The sequence below is a fragment of the Cricetulus griseus genome, chromosome 7, assembly GCF_003668045.3.
Source record: "Cricetulus griseus strain 17A/GY chromosome 7, alternate assembly CriGri-PICRH-1.0, whole genome shotgun sequence".
NCBI classification, from domain to species: Eukaryota; Metazoa; Chordata; class Mammalia; order Rodentia; family Cricetidae; genus Cricetulus; species Cricetulus griseus.
Genome location: NC_048600.1, coordinates 55,125,100 through 55,146,381, shown reverse-complemented (window position 1 = coordinate 55,146,381; position 21,282 = coordinate 55,125,100).

The window sequence follows — 21,282 nt, the reverse complement described above, 5'->3', positions numbered from 1 at the left end:
AGTACTGTACCCAGCAAAGCTTTCAGTCACTATAGATGGAGAAAACAAGATATTCCATAACAAAACCAGATTTAAACAATACATATCCATGAATCCAGCCCTACAGAAAGTTCTGGAAGGAAAACTCCAACCCAACGAACATAATTACACTCATAAAAACATAGGCAATAGATAATCCCACTTTACCAAACATGAAAAGAAAAGGAAGGGCAAAATGACACCACCAACAATAAATCCAAAACAAACAAGAACCAACAATCAATGACATTTCTCAATGCCAAAGGTATGGGCTAACAGAATGGATATGAAGACAGAATCCATCCTTGTGCTGCATACAAGAAACACATCTCATCTTCAAAGACAGACTGTACCTCAGAGTAAAGGGTTGGGAAAAGATTTTCCAATTAAATGGACACAAGAAACAAGTTGGTGTAGCACTCCTAATATCTAACAAATTAGACTTCAAACTAAAATCAATCAAAAGAGATGAAGAAGGGCACTTCATACTCATCATAGGAAAAGTCAATCAAGATGAAGTCTCAATTCTGAACATCTATGCCCCGAATATGAAGGCAATCACATTTGTAAAGGATACATTACTAAAGCTCAAACTACACATACAACTCCACACACTTATAGTAGGAGACTTCAACACCCCGCTGTCATCACAAGACAGGACCACCAGACAAAAAATTAACAAAGAAACAAAGGAACTAGCAGAAGTTATGACCCAATTGGGATTAACAAACATCTATAGAACATTCCATCCAAACAGAAAAGAATATACCTTGTTCTCAGCACTGCATGGAACCTTCTTTAAAATTGACCACATATATGGCAACATAGCAAACCTCCACAGACACACATACAAAAAAACTGAAATAACCCCTTGTATCTTATCAAACCACCATGCTTTAAAGTTAGAATTTAACAGCAATACAGATTACAGAAAACCTACAAACTCATGGAAATTGAATAACACCCAATTGCACCATTCCTAGGTCGAAAAAGAAATGAAAAAAGAAATTAAAGACTTCCTGGAATTTAATGAGAATGAAGACACAACATATCCAAACTCATGAGACATGTTGAAAGCAGTGCTAAAAGGAGTTCATAGCACTAAGTGCCCACATGAAGAAACAGGAGAATAGTTATACTAGAGAATTGACAGAACAACAGAAAGCTTTAGAATAAAAAGAAGCAAATTCACCACAGAGGAGTAGATGCCAGGAAATAATCCAATTAAGTACTGAAATCAATATAGTAGAAATTAGGAAAACATTACAAAGAATCAATGAAACAAAGAGTTGGTTCTTTGAGAAGATCAACAAGATAGACAAACCCCTATCCAAACTAACCAAAAGGCAGAGAGAGAGCATGCTACTAACAAAATCAGAAATGAAAAGGGGGATATAACAACAGATACCGAGGAAATCCAGAGAATCATCAGGTCATACTTTAAAATCCTGTACTCCACAAAATTCACAAATCTAAAGGAAATAGACAATTTTCTGGATATCACTTACCAAAATTAAATCAAGACAGATAAGCAGTTTAAATCGACCTATAACCCATAATGAAATAGAAGCAGTCATAAAAGTCTCCCAACCAAAAAAAAAAAAAAAAAAGCCCAGGGCCAGATGGTTTCAGTGCAGAATTCTACCAGAAATTCAAGCAAGAGCTAATACTCCTCAAATTGTTCCACACAATAGAAGCAGAAGGGGCATTGAAAAACTCTTTTTACAAGGCCACAATTACTTTGATACCAAAGCCACACAAAGATACAGCTAAAAAAGAGAACTACAGACCAATATCCCTCATGAACATGGATGCAAAAATACTCAACAAAATATTGTCGAATCGAATCCAAGAACACATCAGAAAAATCATTCACCATGATCAAGTAGGCTTCATCTCAAGGATGCAAAGAAGGTTCAACATATGAAAATCCATCAATTTAATCCACCACATAAACAAACTGAAAGAGGAAAAGCACATGATCATGTCACTAGATGCTGAAAAAGCCTTTGACAAAATCAAACATCCCTTTATGATAAAGATCTTGGAGAGAACCGGAATAACAGGAATATATCTAAACATGATAAAAGCAATATATATCAAACCAACAGCCAACATCAAACTAAATGGAGAGAAACACAGAGTGATTCCTCTAAAATCAGGCAAGGGTGTCCACTGTCTCCAAGTCTCTTCAATATTGTACTTGAAGTTCTAGATAGAGCAATAAGAAAACAAAAGGAGATCAAGGGGATATAAATTGGAAAGGAAGAAGTCAAACTTTCACTGTTTGCAGATGATATGATAGTCTACATAAGTGACCTGAAAAACTCTACCAGGGAACTCCTACTGCTGATAAACACATTTAGTAAAGTAGCAGGATACAAAATTAACTCACAAAAATCAGTAGTCCCACTATATACAGATGATAAATGTGCTGAGAAAGAAATCAGAGAAATATCACCCTTCACAATATCCACAAACAACAAAAAATATCTTTGTGTAACCCTAACCAAAAATTAGAAGAACTGTCCCATAATTAGTTTGAGTCTCTAAAGAAATAAATTAAAGAAGATACCAGAAAATAGAAAGATCCCCCATGCTCTTCCATAGGTAGGATCAACATAGTAAAAATGACAATCTTGCCAAAAGCAATCTACAGATTCAATGCAGTCACCATCAAAATCCCAACACAGTTCTTCATAGACCTTGAAAGAACCATTCTCAACTTTATATGAAAAAACAAAAAACCCAGGATAGCCAAAACAACCCTGTACAATAAAGGAACTTCTGGAGGCATCACCATCTCTTACTTCAAGCTCTGTTATAGAACCATAGTCCTGAAAACAGCTTGGTATTTGGCACAAAAATAGACAGATAGACCAATGGAATGGAACTGAAAACCCTGATATTAACTCACACACATATGAACACCTGATTTTTTACAAAGAAACTAAATCTATACAATGGAAAAAAGAATGCATCTTGAACAAATGGTGCCAGCACAACTGGATTCGGACATGAAGACAATTGCAGATAGATCCATATCTATCACCATGCACAAAACTTAAGTTCAAATGGATAAAAGATCTCAACATTAATCTAGCCACACTGAACCTTTTAGACGAGAAAGTGGGAGATACCCTTGAACGAATTGGTACAGGAAACTGCTTCCTGAACATAACACCAGTAGCACAGACATTGAGATCTACAATTAGTAAATGGGACTTCCTGAAACTGAGAAGCTTCTATAAGGCAAAGGACACAGTTAGTAAGACAAAAGGACAGCCCAGAGAGTCAGAAAAGATCTTCACTAACTCCACATCTGACAGAGGGCTGATCACCAAAATATACAATGAACTCAAGAAGCTAGTCACCAAAACATCAAACAATGCAATTAAAAAGTGGGGTGCAGAACTAAATAGAGAATTCTCAACAGAGGAATCTAAAATGGCTGCAAGACACTTAAGAAAGTTCTCAGAATCATTAGCCATCAGAGAAATGCAACTCAAAACAACTCTGAGATATCATCTTGCACTGGCCAGAATGGCTAAAATCAAAAACACCAATGACAGTCTATGCTGGAGAAGATATGGAGAAAAATGAACACTCCTCCATTGCTGGTGGGAGTGCAAAAGTATAAGACAACTTTAGAAATCAGTATGGTGGTTTCTCAGGAAAATGGGAATCAGTCTAACTCAAGATCCAGCAACTCCTCTCTTGGACATATACCCACAGAATGCACATTCATCCAACAAGGACATATGTTCAACCATATTCATAGCAGCATTGTTTGTAATAGCCAGAACCTGGAAGCAACATAAATGCCCCTCAACTGAAGAATGGATAGAGAAAATGTGATACATTTACACAATGGAGTAATACTCAGCGGAAAAAAGCAATAGAATCATGAAATTCTCGGGCAAATGGATGGAACTAGAAGACACCATCCTGAGTGAGTCACAAAACAACAAGCATGAGCTTTCTTCCAGTGGCTGATGGAAACAGCAGCAGATTCCCACAACTACACACTGAACTGAACTCTGGAACCCAGTTGCAGAGAGGGAAGAATGAAGATCAAAGGGGTCAGGACCAGGCTGGTGAAACTCACAGAAGCAACTGGCCTGAACACGGGGGAACACATGGACCCCAGACTCATGTCTGGAAGGCCAGCACGGTATTGATCCAGACCCCTGAACATGGCTGTCAGTGAGGAGCCCTTGGCACTTTATGGGGCCCCTGGTAGTGGATCAGTATTTTCCCTGGGGTGAGATGGTGTAAGGAGCAGTTACAAGCTAGTGCGCATGCACACTAGGTAACTTTGTAACTTTCCAGCCCTTGGTCTCCGCCCCTCCCATGACATCATATGGTCCGATCAGCTGACATCATATGGTCCGACGAGCTTCAGCCAGTCAGAGAGTAACACTTCTGAGGCGGCGGTTGCCAGCCTATATAAGGGAGGGGTTTTTGGGTGTTCGGAGTCTCCGCCCTGTAAGCTTATGCTCTCTCTCTCAAGACGCATTAAAGCTTTACTGCTGAAGGATCCTGAGGAGTGTGCCACGTCATTTTTGCTGGCGAGACAGTAGTGCGGGACAAGATGGGACTTTGAAAGCCCATCCCACATGAAGGGATGCTCTCGGCCTGGACACATGAGGGAGGGCCTAAGTCTGTCCCAGGATGATATTGTGGACTTGGGGAGCCCTCTTGGAGGCCCTACCCTCCCTGGGGAGCAGACAGGGGATGGACTGGGGGGAGGGGAGGAAGAGGGGGATGGAGAGGGAGAAGGGATTGACATGTGAAGCAAGATTGTTCCTAATTTTTACTAATAAAAATATAATTATTTATGGCTGTAAAACTCAGTCAGTAAACTTGTCCAAATAATAGAATATTTACACAATTTCTTTTGTTTCTCAATAAGACTTTCATCAATTCAAAAGCCAAAATGAGAACTTTGAAACAGCAAATCATGACACAAATCATTCCAACCAGTTCCTAAATGGGGCTGATCAACCAAGGAGTTTTTTCCAGGTGAGGTGCAAACTGACATCATGTAACTACCAAACAAAGCTCTAAGAGCAGCATTATATCACCTCATCCCTGGGAACCATTCATCCCAAGGATGCAGGAGATGTTTTTAATAATGAGGAATGTGAGTCACACTGGTCCAAAATAAGGTGTTTCTGAACAGTGCCTGACTTGATGCTGAAAATATCAAGGTCATGATTGTGAGTATTCAATAACTGTCTGAATTAGAAGCTAAGGTAACATGATCGTTAGATAAACTTTATGGTCCTATATTTTCTTTGGTCATGAACATTTTATTGGAACAACTGGCAATATCTGAATGAAGTCTCTGGTTTAGAGGAGGCTTGCTCCTTTGATAACTTTTGTGTTTTAATAATCTGGTATACTTTGAACAATTTTAAAAGCTTAATATTGCATATCTGAAACTTATTGCATCTAATCATATATACTCCGTGTTATTTAAATGCTAAATATCACTATAGCAAGATGTGAATAGCATCAAAATGCATTGTATGGAATTCCTTTTTAAAAAACATTTTATTGATACTTTGTGGAATTCATATCATGCATCCCGAACCCACTCATCTCCCCATCCTTGCCTCTGCCCTCTGCCCTTGTGACCTCCCCCTCAAAACAAAGCATTTAAAAGTATCCAAAAACCAAAACAAAGCAAAACAAATCAAATGAATAACAAAAATATCTAGGCATGGAGGCTGTAGTGTGGCCCAGTACATACAGTATATCCTTTAGTCCATACAACTTTTCTTGTAAGTGTTCTTTGCAATGAATCATTGGTTTGATTCAAGGCCCCTGGCTGCTGCTATCCTAACAATACTGGGCCCTCCCAGTGACTCCTCCTGTATATACTGTTGTTGTCTTATGTCATAAAGAACCTGTAATTTTGGATCTGCAGTTCTGGCCTGTTCACATACACTAGCAGTTCATCGATGAGGGAGATGTTGGAATTCTTAAATAACTAATAAATATTGTATTAAAAATGTAAATAAATGACTAAATTTACTGTTCTATTTATTGAGAGTAATGACAGGGAAACTGCTCAGGTAACTTCAAGCTAACTGAGATCTGCCACTCCTCCTTTACAAGGATACAACAGATACAGTGTAGGGTCATTATTTTCAGGAGATTTCACATTTTGTTTGAGAAGAAAGGGTGCATGTACAATTTCAATGTAAGGCAACATGTAGCAAGTTGGGAATAAATGTTTCATGCACACATGGGATGGTGACATGTTGTGAAAGGGTACTAGAACCATGGCACAGTGAAAAGCACTTGCACTTAGTGTGTGGAGTTCAGTAAGTTTCTTCTCTTTTCTAAGCTTCAGTTAGTCTATCTTTGACAATCATTTCTTACAGTGCTTGCTTATATTTTAATTATTGCCTCCATCTGTCCCCTGGATACCCTTTATGAGTCAAAAATCCTTGTCAGCTTTGGTCAACACTAACATACAACATCAGAGGCAGATGTATGTGGATAGAATAGATGTCATTTATAAGGAATGTAAATTATGTTTTCTTGATGTTTATGTTTTAACATTGAAGAGAAAAATTATGGTATGATGACGATCTTCCAAACAATGGTTAGTTGATTACAAACAGGGCAATATAAAGACAACTGATATCATTAAACCTTGTGCCACTTGTGGGTGGGGCTTTCTAATGTGGAGGGAAGAACAGAAAGAATAAAGTGAGCCAAGCTTCTAAGGGAGTGTAGGCATCTTGATTTTGTTGCAATGAGTAGAATTTGACGGAGGGAACTTATTTAGTCTAACAGTGTGAGTTAAGAAGACTTCTCAACTACTGAATTCTATCTGAGGTTGAATTTATCCAGCATGTAGTTAAGAGGCACTGAAAGAGTTTAACAAGAGGAATTATAGATCCTAAGCATAAAAAATGTTAATGTAAAATTGACAGTGACATCAGAGACAGGACAGTGAGCTGGGATGTGCTTATCGAAAGGAGCCAAGTCTGTCTACTCTTAACTATATTTAAAATGATCAAAATTTGCTAATAGTTATTATTTTAAATAACATATTTACATAATTATTTTTGGCACGGGCTGAGATACATAGCATAAATTCACACAAATCTTGAGAGAGACTTACCCCAGAGATTTGAGGGCTTTAAGGAACTCCTATAATTTTTTTTATTTATTTTATTATAATTAAGACAATTGGGGCATTTCCACAGAACATACTATTAATGACCATTACTGTTGTAGTTATCTGGAAGCAACAGATATGTCTAAAAAAACTTATTACTTTATAAAAAGTTCATCGCTAAGTGTCTTCTGGACACAATCTTTTTACATTTAGGGTCTTGGTTATGTCTCCAGAGTCAAACAGGATTTATCAATGGACTTAGGAAATGCAAAATTGGTGTATTTCAGATGGTGGCCATATGTCATCTGTTCTGTGGTGACTGCACCCATAAAACATCTCATTTTTGTGGATGTCCTTAGGGAATGCCTTTCTTCCACATACAAATAGAAGAGAGATTGGTTTTGGAAAGCTATAATAGATGATCAAGTTAGGTGGTAAATGTGAGGGGGGTGTAGAAATGGGGTATACTATCTACAAATGGTTTCTTAGGTTTACTTCTTAAGGGGCAGGGCCAAAAGAACTCTTGAAAGAAACCCCTATTAGACTCATGAGGACTTTGCTGATTTTCCTTATGGATGCATCTCTGCCTAAATAATGAGATGGTTCATCTTCCTAAACCCACAGTACTTCAAAAGCAGCTTGTGCTATATAACTAAGAAAATAGCAGAAATGCTAAGATAATTTTATGAAAATTATTTAGCCATGCTGTTAGTCGATCCTTGTACTGTGAATTATACCGGGGGGGGGGCATTATTGAAAACAAACAACAACAAAAAGCCCACAAAACAATTTGATGCAATTGTAGTAAACAGAGTTTCAAGTTCGGTTAATAGGAGTTTTCTTTTGAGATAGGAGAGACAAGATATTTTCTGGGTATTTTACAGGCCTCCCTCAGGGAAACAAGGGCCTCAGGGCCTCATCTTTCCAGGAGACTTCAAGGATTTCTGAAAAGCATGTCTCTGTGTAGCAGAGAGTGGTGATACTCTAACATAAGAGTTAAATCTCATCTGCAGACTGTGATATGTGACTAAGACCCTTAAGGATGGTGATTTGTCACTGAGTGTCAACAGTAGCTCTTCAAAAGGACTAGCAGATGAAGTAGAAAGAAATCATACCATGTGCCATGCTTTGTTCAGAGGGGGATGCTAAGTACTCAGTTGTTCAGTCAGAAATAGAATCTGGCTTTAGAGCCGATCTTACCACTAACTCAGGCTTGCAAAGATACCCACAGTGGTGTTGTTTTTATTATTAGGAAAGGGAGTAATGAGAGAACATATTAGTTAAATTCTATTGAATGATGGAACACCATGACCAAGGAATTTTACAGAAGAAGGAGTTTATTCTGGGCTTAGGGTTCTAGTGGTATAATAGTCTATGATGGTGGTGAAAGTAGCAGGTGGCCGGCAGTTAGAGGCTGAAATCTCAAATGACTGTGGTAGTCAACTTTGTCAACATGATTGAGTTAAGAAACAAATGCATACTAGCAGACTACACTGGGAGTATCCGTGAGATAATGTCTGAAGGGGATTAAGCATGGATGAGCTAAGACCTGCCCTGAATATTAGTGACAACATAGTCTGTGGCCCCAGGTGGAATAAAGGGGAGGAAAGTTCGAAGTGAATGAACATGGGTATCCTCCTCTTCTCTGGGTCTGAGGTCACTCATTGCTTGACTTACTGTATAATTTTTCCATGTTCTTAGCCTCTCTCTTTTCATTATTGAGGTTTTTGCTTCATCCTCAAAGCTTACCACAGCCTTCTTTGGGTCTGCCTGAGGGATTTCAACACTGCTACATATCACTTGGTCTCCTAGACCTTTCTCTGAAATTAGTGTTCTTTATCCACTAAAAATCTTGCATTCTGTGTGACTACTGTAAAACCAGCATCATGTAATGAGGTAGGCATAAACCTGCCACCAGTTTTAGTAGTTGTTCTCTTTGTACATTTGGCTGAAGTGATTTCCTTAATGGCTGAATGTAAGGAAATGCTTCACAGGGACCCCAGTGGTCTTCTTTTTTCAAGAGAGTCTTTTAAATACACTAGATGTTGGCCTTGATATTGGATGGGCTCTGGGATGTGCTAGAGATGCCTCCAGGGCATCTTTCCTGTGGTCCCAATGCAACGAATTTGGCTTTTGTGAAAATGACTCTGATCTCTTCAGAAATGTGTGTTATTTTAGAACATATTGAAAGTATTTTGAATCTTTCCATTCGATTTGTTTTTTAAATTGGAATTCTCACTATATTTCTGGCTAAACATAGTTGACCATACACAATGCTGCATGCATCCTGAATCCTGGATTGCCTTGAAACACCCTTGGTTTCAAGATCAAATGGTTTATCACATTTAAACTCACAGATTGAAAAGGATAAACTGTGACCAAGCCTTTTGCCAGGACCTAAAATGAACTGTTCTTTACACAGTTCTCACTAAAATGTGTAACACGAATAATAAAAACCCAGAGACAGATATAGGGGTTCAAGCTGAAGATCAGAGAAGCAAAGCAGCCGGCCACTAGAGAGTTCTCATCTCTATCAAAGCTCAGACTGAACGGATGATCCGCTGAACCTCAGATTGCATCTCAGGACTGCACTGCCCAAGCCTCAGAATCCTAGACTGCTTTCTTAAACTTCATTGAGCTCCTTATATTCTTTCTAGTGTTGGGATTAAAAGCATGAGCTCTGCTTCTCTTTTAGACTGATTTCACTCTAATGTAGCCCTTATTGGCCTTGAACTCACAGAGATCCATCTGCTTCTGATTCCTGAGTCCTGGGATTAAAGGTGTGTGCCACCACTGCCCAGCTTCTATAGCTAACTAGCGTGGTTGTCTTTGCCTTCTGATCCTTCAGGCAATCTTTATTAAATCATAAATAATATACCACCACAAAAATCCTTGACTCTATTTGAAACACCACTGTCTGCACTCTAAGCTGTAACCAGATGCATTCATTAAGTAGATCTTACAGCATTCTAGGGCTTCTATAGGACACAACCTCAAACTCTTCCACATTTATTCTTCAAACCAGTTCCAAAGAATTAAGAGACACTAGAAGTAAGGGTTAAAGTTAGCTATTGTTTTCAGAGGCTTCAAGACATCATAGCAGAGAAGGAATAGCACTGCATATAAGACCACAATCATACAGCCAGGAAGCTGGGAAGGAGAGGATGCTGGCACTAGTAGGTTTTTCCCATTCCCATCCTTCATTCCATCCTGGCTCCCAGCTTATAGAAATATATGGTCTTCACTCAGAAAGAGAGATTCCTCCATTCTTAGCTAATCCTAGCTGGAAACACCTTCACTGTCATACCCAAGGACTGATAAATCTTATGCACTTAAACCCCAATCAGGCAGACAATAAAAATCAACCACCACAATCATGGCAGATATTTTGAGGAAGTTTAACATTTAGTTCTTATCACATATTAGTAGTACCTTTTTCAATATTGAGGAATGGGCTAATAACATAACAGAAATTGATTTTGTCTGTGTTATTAACAATACACAAGGTGAGTAGTTTGGCAGCAGCTTTCCCAGATAATACAGTAATGCAACTGTCTTTGAGACATTTTTGTTCTTACAAGTAACTGCTTACCCATCTTTTCTAAATAACTGAAAAAAGAAACTCATTGGTTCACCAGTTGGACTATGGTCTGTGAATAGTGTCACACAACATGAACATATAAATATGTAAATATGTTTGAACCATCTATGTAGCATAATTGTGAAGTGTTTAGATGCATCTTCAAACGATACAGATGCAGCTGAGAAGTAATGTTTTTCTTACTGATGAAAACTATATCTTCTTTGCTATCTCTTACACTATCATGAATTTATCACTAAAGGTGCATTCAATTGTCACACTTAGTACTTTCATATGGTTCCATAAAATATAATTAAAGCAGTAATTACAGTGTGGAGGGTTGAGCTTGTACAAAGGTACTGAGTTCAAATTGTGTTAGGTGAAAGGTGTCAAGAGTATGTCATGATTTATTCTGTATTCTTCACTACATTTGGAATCAGGGCTAATGGTAACCATATTATCAGTAACATAATGATGTTACATGTATGAAAAGCACATGCATGCATATAGGTATATGTGTATTCATGTATGTGCACCATCTCAATTGAAAACAAATTCAAATTTGTAGACATTTTATAGCTCCTCTTCCATTTTTCTTTTTTCTTTATATTTAAGGAACATACAAGGATGATGGTATGCATAGGTAGAGTGAAATGACCTCTGAAACTATGTTAATTTATTTATCTGTCATTTTATACAGCTGTTATTACATCTAAAGTCTAGTACTAGAGTCATTTGTTCTAAATACCTAGTACATCCAGGATTTTCTTCATTTACCACCCATCTCTGGAAAGAGAAGCTTCTCTTTTTAAGGCTGAGAATAATATATGTCAATGGGTATACACAGGTTCTGAAGGAAGCTTGTATTCAGTAACAACAGTATTTAGTTCCTCTCCCCAAAAGCTTATAATCCCCCTGGCCATGAGTTGTTGGCCAGGCTTATAGTACTAGGCCTGAATTCCTCCTCATGGAGCAGGTTTCAGATCCATGTCATTAATGCAACTATTATAGATGTAGGCATCTTGCTTGACATGTTGATCTGTAGATTGTAGAATTCACAGGTGTGTAAGATGACTGATGCTTTTTCTCCTCCACCTTTGTCCCATAATCTGTATAGCAAAACACTTCTTGGGAATTTGAAAACTAGCCAGCAGAGAAGAAGCTTCCCTTGCAGATCTACTTTGATTTCTCTGCACCATGTACCCAAGGTGTGCAGTGTCTTCAGCAGTATGTACTTATCATCTAGATCTGGTGGGTGACTGTGATAGTTTGAATGAAAATGGCCCCCATAGATTCATAGCAAGTGGCATTTTTGGAGGTGTGGCCTAGTTGGAGGAAATACATGACAAACAGTAGGTTTTGAGATTTCACAAGTTCAAGCCAGTCCCTGTGTTACTCCTGTTGCCTGTGGGTCAAGATGTAGAACACTCACTCAGTCCCTCTCCAGCACATTTCTGTCTGCACTCCACCATGCTTCCCACCATGTTGATAATGGACTAAACTTTAAACTGTAAGCCAGTCCCCAATTAAATGTTTTCCTTGATATGAGTTGTTGTGGTCATAGTGTCTCTTCTTAGCAATAGAAACCCTAACTAAGACAATGGCTAAGAGAAAAACCTCATTTAGTGTTTGGGTAGGGGCAGCTTCTGGAATTTCTCTGTACAGCTCGAGGATGTATTCCATGCTGGGGATTGGGGTTTTTGTTAAATAACAAATAACTCCCAGCCTCTGGGAGCAGCTTTATTTTGAGCTATGCAAAACATCTCCCTTCAAACTACTTTTTAATTATAAATTTATATTTTAAATTTTGGTTATGAGACACTAAGTTTACGAATGGCTTTTTTATGCCTTCTTTAATTTGGCTGTTTCCCTTACCTCTTCATCTCCCCAGTTCCCCCATTCTCTTCCAGCTTTCTATCCCTAGTATTCTCCCTCTCTACTTTTATATTAACTGTGTTCCATAATCCCCACCTCCATTAAGGAATCTTCTGCCCTATGGCCTCATTTTAATTTCCTGGATTCTACAGGTAATCCAAGATAATTACACAAAATGAGAAATTTGAAGGTAAAAGCCATATGTAAGCTAGGACATGTGACATTTGCTTTTCTGAGCTGAGTAATCTTAATCAGTATTGTTTTTTTATGGTTGTTGTTGTTTGTTTTGTATTTTTTACAGTCCCACCCATTTACTTATAAATTTCCTAATTTCATTTCTTAACATGTGAATAAAATTCCATTGTATGAACACAAGCTCATTATCTATTCATCAGCAACTAGACATGTAGAAGGAAGGGTACCAATTCTTAGCTAACAAGAACAGAGTGGCAATGAATATGGGTGAAAAAGTATTTCTGCAGAAGGATGTATACTTATTTGGGTATATGGTCCAGAGTGGAAGAGGTGGGTCATATAATGATGAATTCTACACTGTGTCCAACTACCTCCTTGTTTTCATCTTCCCCTCCCTCTCTCCTCACTCCTCTCTTTCCTTCATTCCCTTCTCCAATCTTCCCTTTAAGTATTCTCTTTTTCTACTTTCTTTTTTCTTCCTTCTTTTCATTCCTCCTCCTTTCTTTCTTTTATGCTTTTCTCTTTCTTTTTCTTTTGAGCAAGGAGAAGAAAAATAAGCTAATACTTTTCAAGGATAAATATGATAAAATAATGCTTCTCAGGAAACCTCATACATGAAACTGGTTAATTTTGCACTATGAAAATCCATCAAGAGTGATGGATGTTTTACTTCTCTTGTGAAAAATCTTTGCTTAATTTCCAGCATTTTGGATACTCCCATTAGGGGAATATCTATTGTGAGCAGCATTGTGCTGGCTTCACTCTCCTTATGTTTTTAGACTTCAAGCTGAATGAGATAATCATGCCGTACAATCAATTTTATGAATATTTTATTCTAGGATGTTATGTGTAACTATAAAATATGCTTATTTCACTATTCTTACAGAGAGAAACAGGTTCTGGCAAACTCTTAACAATATTTAAGTTGTGCAAAATTATGGGACATTTCATTTTAAAGATATGTAAATGCTAAAAATGGAAATGAGTCAGATTTTCATAAGCATTAACGATGATCATATAGGCTAGCAAAGACTATCAAAGCCTTGGATGTGTTCATAAAGATATCAAAGGAAGAGGAATATAGCCTCTGTGTATGTGTTTTATGTTCTATGATGATCAGGATTCTCAATCATTGCCTAAGTTATAGAATAATTTAAAATTCTCTTTTGTCTGGGCTCTTATTTATATTTATAAGTATACACTTCCTTTTCCTGTTTTCTTGTCAAAGTAACTTACTGTTTTATTGCAATGTAGAAAGTAGAACTGCCTTGGTGACAAGTGAGGTTCTCTAATAAGATACTAAGCAATGCAATGCATTTTTCAGACTCTTCCTACTGTCAAGTCTCTTGTAATGTATCAAAGTTAAAAAATACACAGCAGTTGTGTTATTAATTACAAAGCATAAAAATGAAATTGCTGAAACAAAACACTTTTACATCTTCATGAAAAAAATGTCTTGGAATAAAGTAATAAGTTTTAATTAGAGAATAAATCCCACTCCATAAATGTGGTTGTTCTGAAATGAAAGCATACACAGAATTAGTGAATGCCATTGAACTTGACTGTAATGGTTGAAAGCTTGATTTTTGTATTAGGGTTCTCTAGAGCAACAGAAGTTATAGAATGAGTCTCTCTATATGGAGAGACAGGAGATTTATTAAAATTACTTGCAGTCTGTGGTCCAGCTAATCTAACAATGGCTGTCTATGAATGTAAGGCCCAAGAAACCAGTAGTTGTTCAGTCCATAGGGTTATGTGTCTCAGCTGGTCCTCAGTATACACTGGAATCCCAAAGAGGTAGACTCTAATGACTGTGAAGGAAAGGACTTGGTAGTAAGGGCAAGAGCAAGCAGCCAAGAAGAGAGAAGGAGCTTCCTCCTTCCATGGCTGCCAGCAGAAGGCATGGTCCAGATTAGAGTTGGATTTTCCCACCTCAAAGATCTGGATTAGAACTGGCTCTTCCCACTTCAAATTGTTTAATTAGAAAAATCCCTCACTGGTGTGCCCAGTCATTGGGGTTTCAGTTAAAAATAGATATAGTCAAGTTGACTACCAAGAATAGCAATCATATCTTTCATCTTCTAGAGTGTTGGTTTCAAGAGCCTTGTGTGGAAGGTATTGAAAAATGGCTGTCTTTCTACAACTAGAAACCAATTTGTTTACTTCTTGTCAATGTGAATGCAGCAGTTCTGCTGAGTTTTAGACTGGAGTCACCAGGCTGGTTATTGTCAGTTTCTCTGCCTCTCTTGTCTTCCTGCGCATTCCTGCTTAATCCACAGACTCAAGTGTTTTATTCCCCTTAGAGTCCTATCACAAAATATTGGTTGGTTGGCACTAAACCAAGGTTATTGCCTACCATCCTGAGTTCTACAGTCCGAGATTAAAGTGCTTGGATCGCCTTTTGGAGTGATATCAGTGGCAGCTTTTCTGTCTGGTGCATGAACAACTTGTTTTCATTTTCCTACCTAATGCATTTCACAAGCCATTGCTTCTTTGAATACTATTTCTTATGCAGTCACCACACAGTCTTCACCTTATCATTCAAACATCAGCTTAATTTTCATCTCTTTGCAAGGAAACATGGAGTAGACTATCTTGAGACCCAGTATTCCCTTCTACCACATTCTATCTTGTCTATTGCTAGAATATTGTGCAAAACATCAGTGTTAGTTAACATAATTGCTCTTTTCTGTCTTCTTTCTTTGTTAATCAGTGTTTCTCTTGACTATCAGTTTCAGGCTAGAGGTCCTGCCTAACTTACTACATCATGCCTAAGTCCCAGAATATACCTGGCACAAACTTACATTTCATTATTTCTTGTTGACAGGAATTATTTGAATAAAGAATTGTTTAGATTTGTCTTTATGTATTAATAAGGCCAGATAACTTCCTTTTCAATTAATTCTCCTCTTCACTAACTCAGACCTCTCTAGTAACATGACGAAGCACAATAACCCAAATACCATGTTGAAGATGCATTTGTATTCTTTTCATCACAAACTAGTTACTGAGATACAAGAGAGAATTTTTCTACATATAAATCCAATTTATTAAAAAAAAGCTATACATGCTTCTGATACCTTTCAAAATTTCTCACCTGAGATTTCACACTTAAATGAATAATTTTGATGTATCCTTATTTCCCAGAGATGAAGCATTTTAAAAGGGAGAATATCTATTTCCTCCAGCATACAAGTGCCTTGCTGATGCCACAGGTTCTTATAAAGCAGAGTAACAGATAAAAACTCCACAGAAGTAGATTTTATTTGACAGTCCTGAGACTTTTCTCAATGATTGAACAAAAGTGTTAAATAGAAATGGCCTAGGGATAGGTGTTGAGTCAATATGCACCAGTAAGTTTGTGAAATCAATTTATTTGATCCTCAGATACAGGAAAATTGATGTAACTAGTGCTGTGTAACTTCTATTAATTGCCCACAATGACAGAAGATTTATCAATTACTTATTGACTTCTTCAAGACCATGGGAAAATGACAGTGATCCTAAGGTTGAGTGTATAAAATAGAAGCCTTCTCTAGGTGAATGAAGTATAATAGGAAACTGAATATTTTATTATGCTAATTGGGATAAGGTGTGAGTTGACTCTATATTTGAGTTCACCAATATGTCCCATCAACTCATGTATTACCTTAGATGTTAGGTATATCAGTTCTGTGTTTGTAAGAGAATCTGTCATTAAAACTATCCCTTAACCTTTCTTGTCATTGGAGCATTTTCAGGGGGTTGAAGAATGGAGAAAAGAGAAGAACAGAAAAAAATGGACAATGGAAGAAGGACACCACAGGAATTGGTGCAAGAAAGGTCATCAGTATGGTGGCTATTTTTTTTTTTTTTTGGTCAACTTGACACAAATTAAAGTCATCTAATAGAAGGAAGTCTCAAAATGTTTCTACAAGATTGGAGTGTATGAAAGTTTGCAAGGCATTTTTTCTTTTCTTTTTGATAATATATCTTATTCAATATATATCTAGATTATAATTTCCCTTCCACTTTTCACAGTTGCTCCCTGACTTCCTTCCCATCCAGATCCATCCCCTTTGTGTCTCGCACTAGAAAATGGGAATATAAGGGATAATCATATAATAAAAGAAAAGCAAACACATAAAATAGGACAAAAGTAACAGAGGGAAAAGAGCTCAAGAACAGGCACAAGACACAGATGGGTGGAGAGACTCATTCTTTTGCATACTCAGAAATCACACAAAAACACAAAATTGGCAGCCATACTATATATGCAAAGGACTTTAGTGATTGATGTTGGAGAACCCAGTCCATTGTGGGTGGAGATACACCTACATCGACCATTCTGGGTGCTATAAGAATGCAGGCTGAACAAGTCATAAGGATCAAGCCAGTAAGCAATACTCCTCCATGGCCTTGGCTTCAGCTCCTGCCTCTGGGTTCTTGCTTGTCTGAGCTCCTTCTCTGACTTCTTTGATGTTGAACTGTAATATGGAAGAGTAAAGAAAATAAAGCATTTCATAAGGAATGCTTATGAGTAAAGAAAATAAAGCATTTCATAAGGAATGCTTTCCTTCCCAACTTGCTTTGGTCATGAACCCAACCAATGACTCATTGCAATAGATACTTGCAAGTAAGGTGTATGGACAAAGGGTGACTCACTGTGTGACAAACTGTATGACTCACCGTTTGACACTACAGCATGCATGATGAGAATCTTTTCTTTCAAATTTTATTTTATTTTATTTTGGAGAGGAGGTTGCAAAGGTGGACATGAAGAGACAGGGAGATGAATGGGACAGTGATACATGATGTGAAATCTACAAGTAAAATAAAGTTTTTTTTTTAAAGATATGTTGATCTGATTCTTTATTAGATTGGTTTGCTTGAGTTTTCTTTACTTTTGTTTTAAAATATAATTTCTTCATTATTTCTATAATTTCAGAAATGTTCAATTGATTCCTCCCAATTGTGTAGTATGCTTGACAGATTAAAAAATGAATATTGATCTATGTATTGTTGGCATGTACTGTATATGTCATACATGTAAATTTAGTTATATTTCAAACTACATCTTTTTTAATATAGAAAAATCAATTGAGTTATATTTTATTTTCCATGCAGTACACTCACTCAAAGTGTATATAATCTAATGGCTTTTCATACAGTTGTTTTAATGTTTTTTTAATCACTCTGAGTAGATGTTTCATGCATTGTAGACATGCCCTCTTCTCTTTCATCACAAGAGAACAAGGAGCCTCTCTCTTGTTTCTGTGGCTTTGCCTTTTCTGAACTCTTGGGTTGGGATGTTGCTTGTCTCCTTCAGAATTTGATTGGTTGGATTTGATCACCATGCTGCCAATGCAGAGGGCATGGCCTTTAAGAGGTGATTAGGTGTAGAAAAACTGGCTTCCTTCCTACTGCAATGGAATTTTTATGCAGTGAGGATTCTCCTGGTGGTTTTCTTTCTCCCTTGTATATGCTTGCTCTTCTACTGTATGCAATAAGTAGAAACCACAGGGAAACTTTGCCACAAACAAAATAGCCATGGCTCCTCTGACCATTGATTTCCTAACCTCTAGAACCATTAACCAAAGTATATTTCAGTCCTTTAGAAGTTAACAAATCACAGATAATCTGCTATAGTAACAGAAAATAACCCCAAACATGAACACTTCTTGCAAATGAAATAATACACTGTCATAGTCTATTGTAACTGGCTTTCTCATGGAGCATTGTTTGTAATGTTTATCCTAGCTATAGCATGCTCAGCATTTAATATATACTTATAGACAAATAGTATTTTATCATATGAATATACAACATTTTATTTATGCATCCATCAGGTTTTATGTATTTGGTTTGCTTCTGCCTTTTCAGGTACTATGATTAATATTGCTTCAATGTACACAGTTTATGTGAATGCATAGTTATTTTTCTCTTGGATATATTCCTGTTGAAATTGTTGTGTCAGAGTGGTAAATCTGTATTTAACGTTTTTGAGGAACTCACAGACTTTTTTAACATAGCCATTTAATTTTACTTTGTCCCCAGTGGAATTTTTTTTTCCATTGCTTTAATGTTTATTTCTAAATCTCGTCTTCCCTAGAGACACTCTATTGTCCTTGAAGAAAGTTGTTGATATGATTATCAAGAGAACATTTTAACCACTAAGGTCAATTCATACTCAAAGTGACTGGAATCCTTCCATAAAAGGGAATGAGGAAAAAAGGAGATATGAACAGGCTGAAGAGAAGTTGAAATGGTGGGAGAATTCATGGATGAAGATGACCTGTGGTGTTTTGAGCCAGACATAGCATGATACATCTACAAATAAAACATTTAGGAGGTAGAGGCAGGGGGATCAGAAAATTCAAGGTTAGCTAACTCAGCTACATATTGAGTTGGAGACCAGTCTGAGCTAGTATCTATAGTGGTAAGAATTCCCTATGAAAGGACACTTTAAAATGTAGTGTTACTGATGGCGGTTAACGAAGCTGAGGCCTTTGATTTATAGTCAATGAATGATTATAAACATGTTCTAGATGAGATCAGGTACCTTCAGAGTGGTATAGCCATAGCTGGGGAACCAGCATAGAACAAGGACCTTTGAACATGGGTGTCAGTTAGGAGGCCTGGGCAGTCTATGGAGCCTCTGGTAGTGGAACAGTACTTATCCCTAGTGCATGAATGAACATTGAGAGCCCATTCCCTGTAGAGGGATACTCTCTCAGCCTAGATAATACAGAGGAGGGCCTAGGCCCTGTCCCAAATGATGTAACAAACTTGGATGATCCCTCATGGAAGGTCTCACCTTCCCTGGGGAGCACATGGGGGATGGGATGAAGGGGTGGAGGGGTGGGTACATGTGAGGATGGGAGGGAGAGGGAACTGGGATTGATATGTAAAATAAGATTGTTTCTAATTTAAATTAAAAACAAAACAAGTTCTAGAAATCTCACCCTGTAGTCATGATGCACTTCCTACTCAGCAAGGCTTGGGATGCATGCTCAAACTCATTTCCAGAATCTTGTGCTGGAATCCTGACCAAGTAATTTAACTCAAAGTTAGTTCAACAAAAATGCCATTAAGTAAAATTCAAAATACAGAACAAAAGCACAGAATGAATTTTTTGAAAGCATGAACAGACAGAAAACCAGTTTACTATATACACTGAAATCTTACAAGGACAAAATTGTATGTTTGAACTTTTTAATCATTTTGAATGTGTAAGATAAAAACAGCATGAATAATAAAATAATAAATATTTCAAAACATCCTTAAAATAATTTTAGTAAACACATTTGCAAATAATGTCGAGTGCTGTCTATTTATACTCACAAATCCTATAGTTTGTCATATCTATGTCAGAGGTGATCTCTCTTATTAAGGTCTTGTTTCAGGAGAGAACTGTTGTAGCGAAGAGAGACTAATTTTTTTTTCCATCCTGCCATGGCTTTTCATGTAAGACTTCAACAAAGTTACAATTGGAGTGTTTCAAGAAGGTATTATTTGAATGAGGAATGCACCCTTTCCTCTGTGTTGTTGGTTGAAGAGACATCTCCATGCTAATATTTTGTCTTTCATCATGAGGCAGTTAGGACTACACATTTTCTAATTTTCTGTCTAGCTGTCATCCTGCTTTCATCTGCATCTCTTTCAAGTATCCCTGAGGCATTAAATCCACTTAATACCTTTGCTGTGAATGAACACTATCACCATGTTAAAAAAGACAATCAAACTTTTGCCATTTGTCTTGCCTTAGACTATGTATAGGCCAACATTCAAAAACTGACTGAGAATTTATCCTAAGTAACATAATTTTAATGGTAAGAAATTATATTTGCAAAACTCATATATAGTGAAAGTCATCAACACTTAAATTTGAGACTTGAGATGAAATATGTTCAAGATAAATTCAAATCAAGAATTTCAGTGTAAACTTTGTGATGAATGAAATGTGTAATTCATGTGGGAACCATTGACCAAATTAGTGCTTAGAGGACAGATGGGGATAAAGTTGTATTTGTGTCACTTAGGGAAGGACTATCAATAAATAGCACCATTAATAATCTACAGAAACCTTAATAATAAATCTGCTGTGTGAAAGGGAAATGGCCAAATCAAGTACACTCAACAGATGTTTCAGAGATAATTTTATAGGAAGGGGGCAGTGAATATGTAGATGTAGTTGATGGTTTCAGTGAAGTGTCATGGGGTGAATTCTGGGGTGTGCCTGTGAGAAATGATGTTATCATGAAGAGATGAAATCATACATACACTCTTTCCACAGAGGTCCTCACAACTGCTTCTGGATAGTATGTGTTTTGATTTTTATTTACATCTTATTATATCCTCATTCTATTTTATGAAATTACTTTTAAAATAATGTGTAAAAAGTTTCTAGAGTTATTCACAAATGAATCACTACCTATTATCCATAGTAATAGAAAATGATTTAACATCATTATTCCATGCATGGAAATCTTGG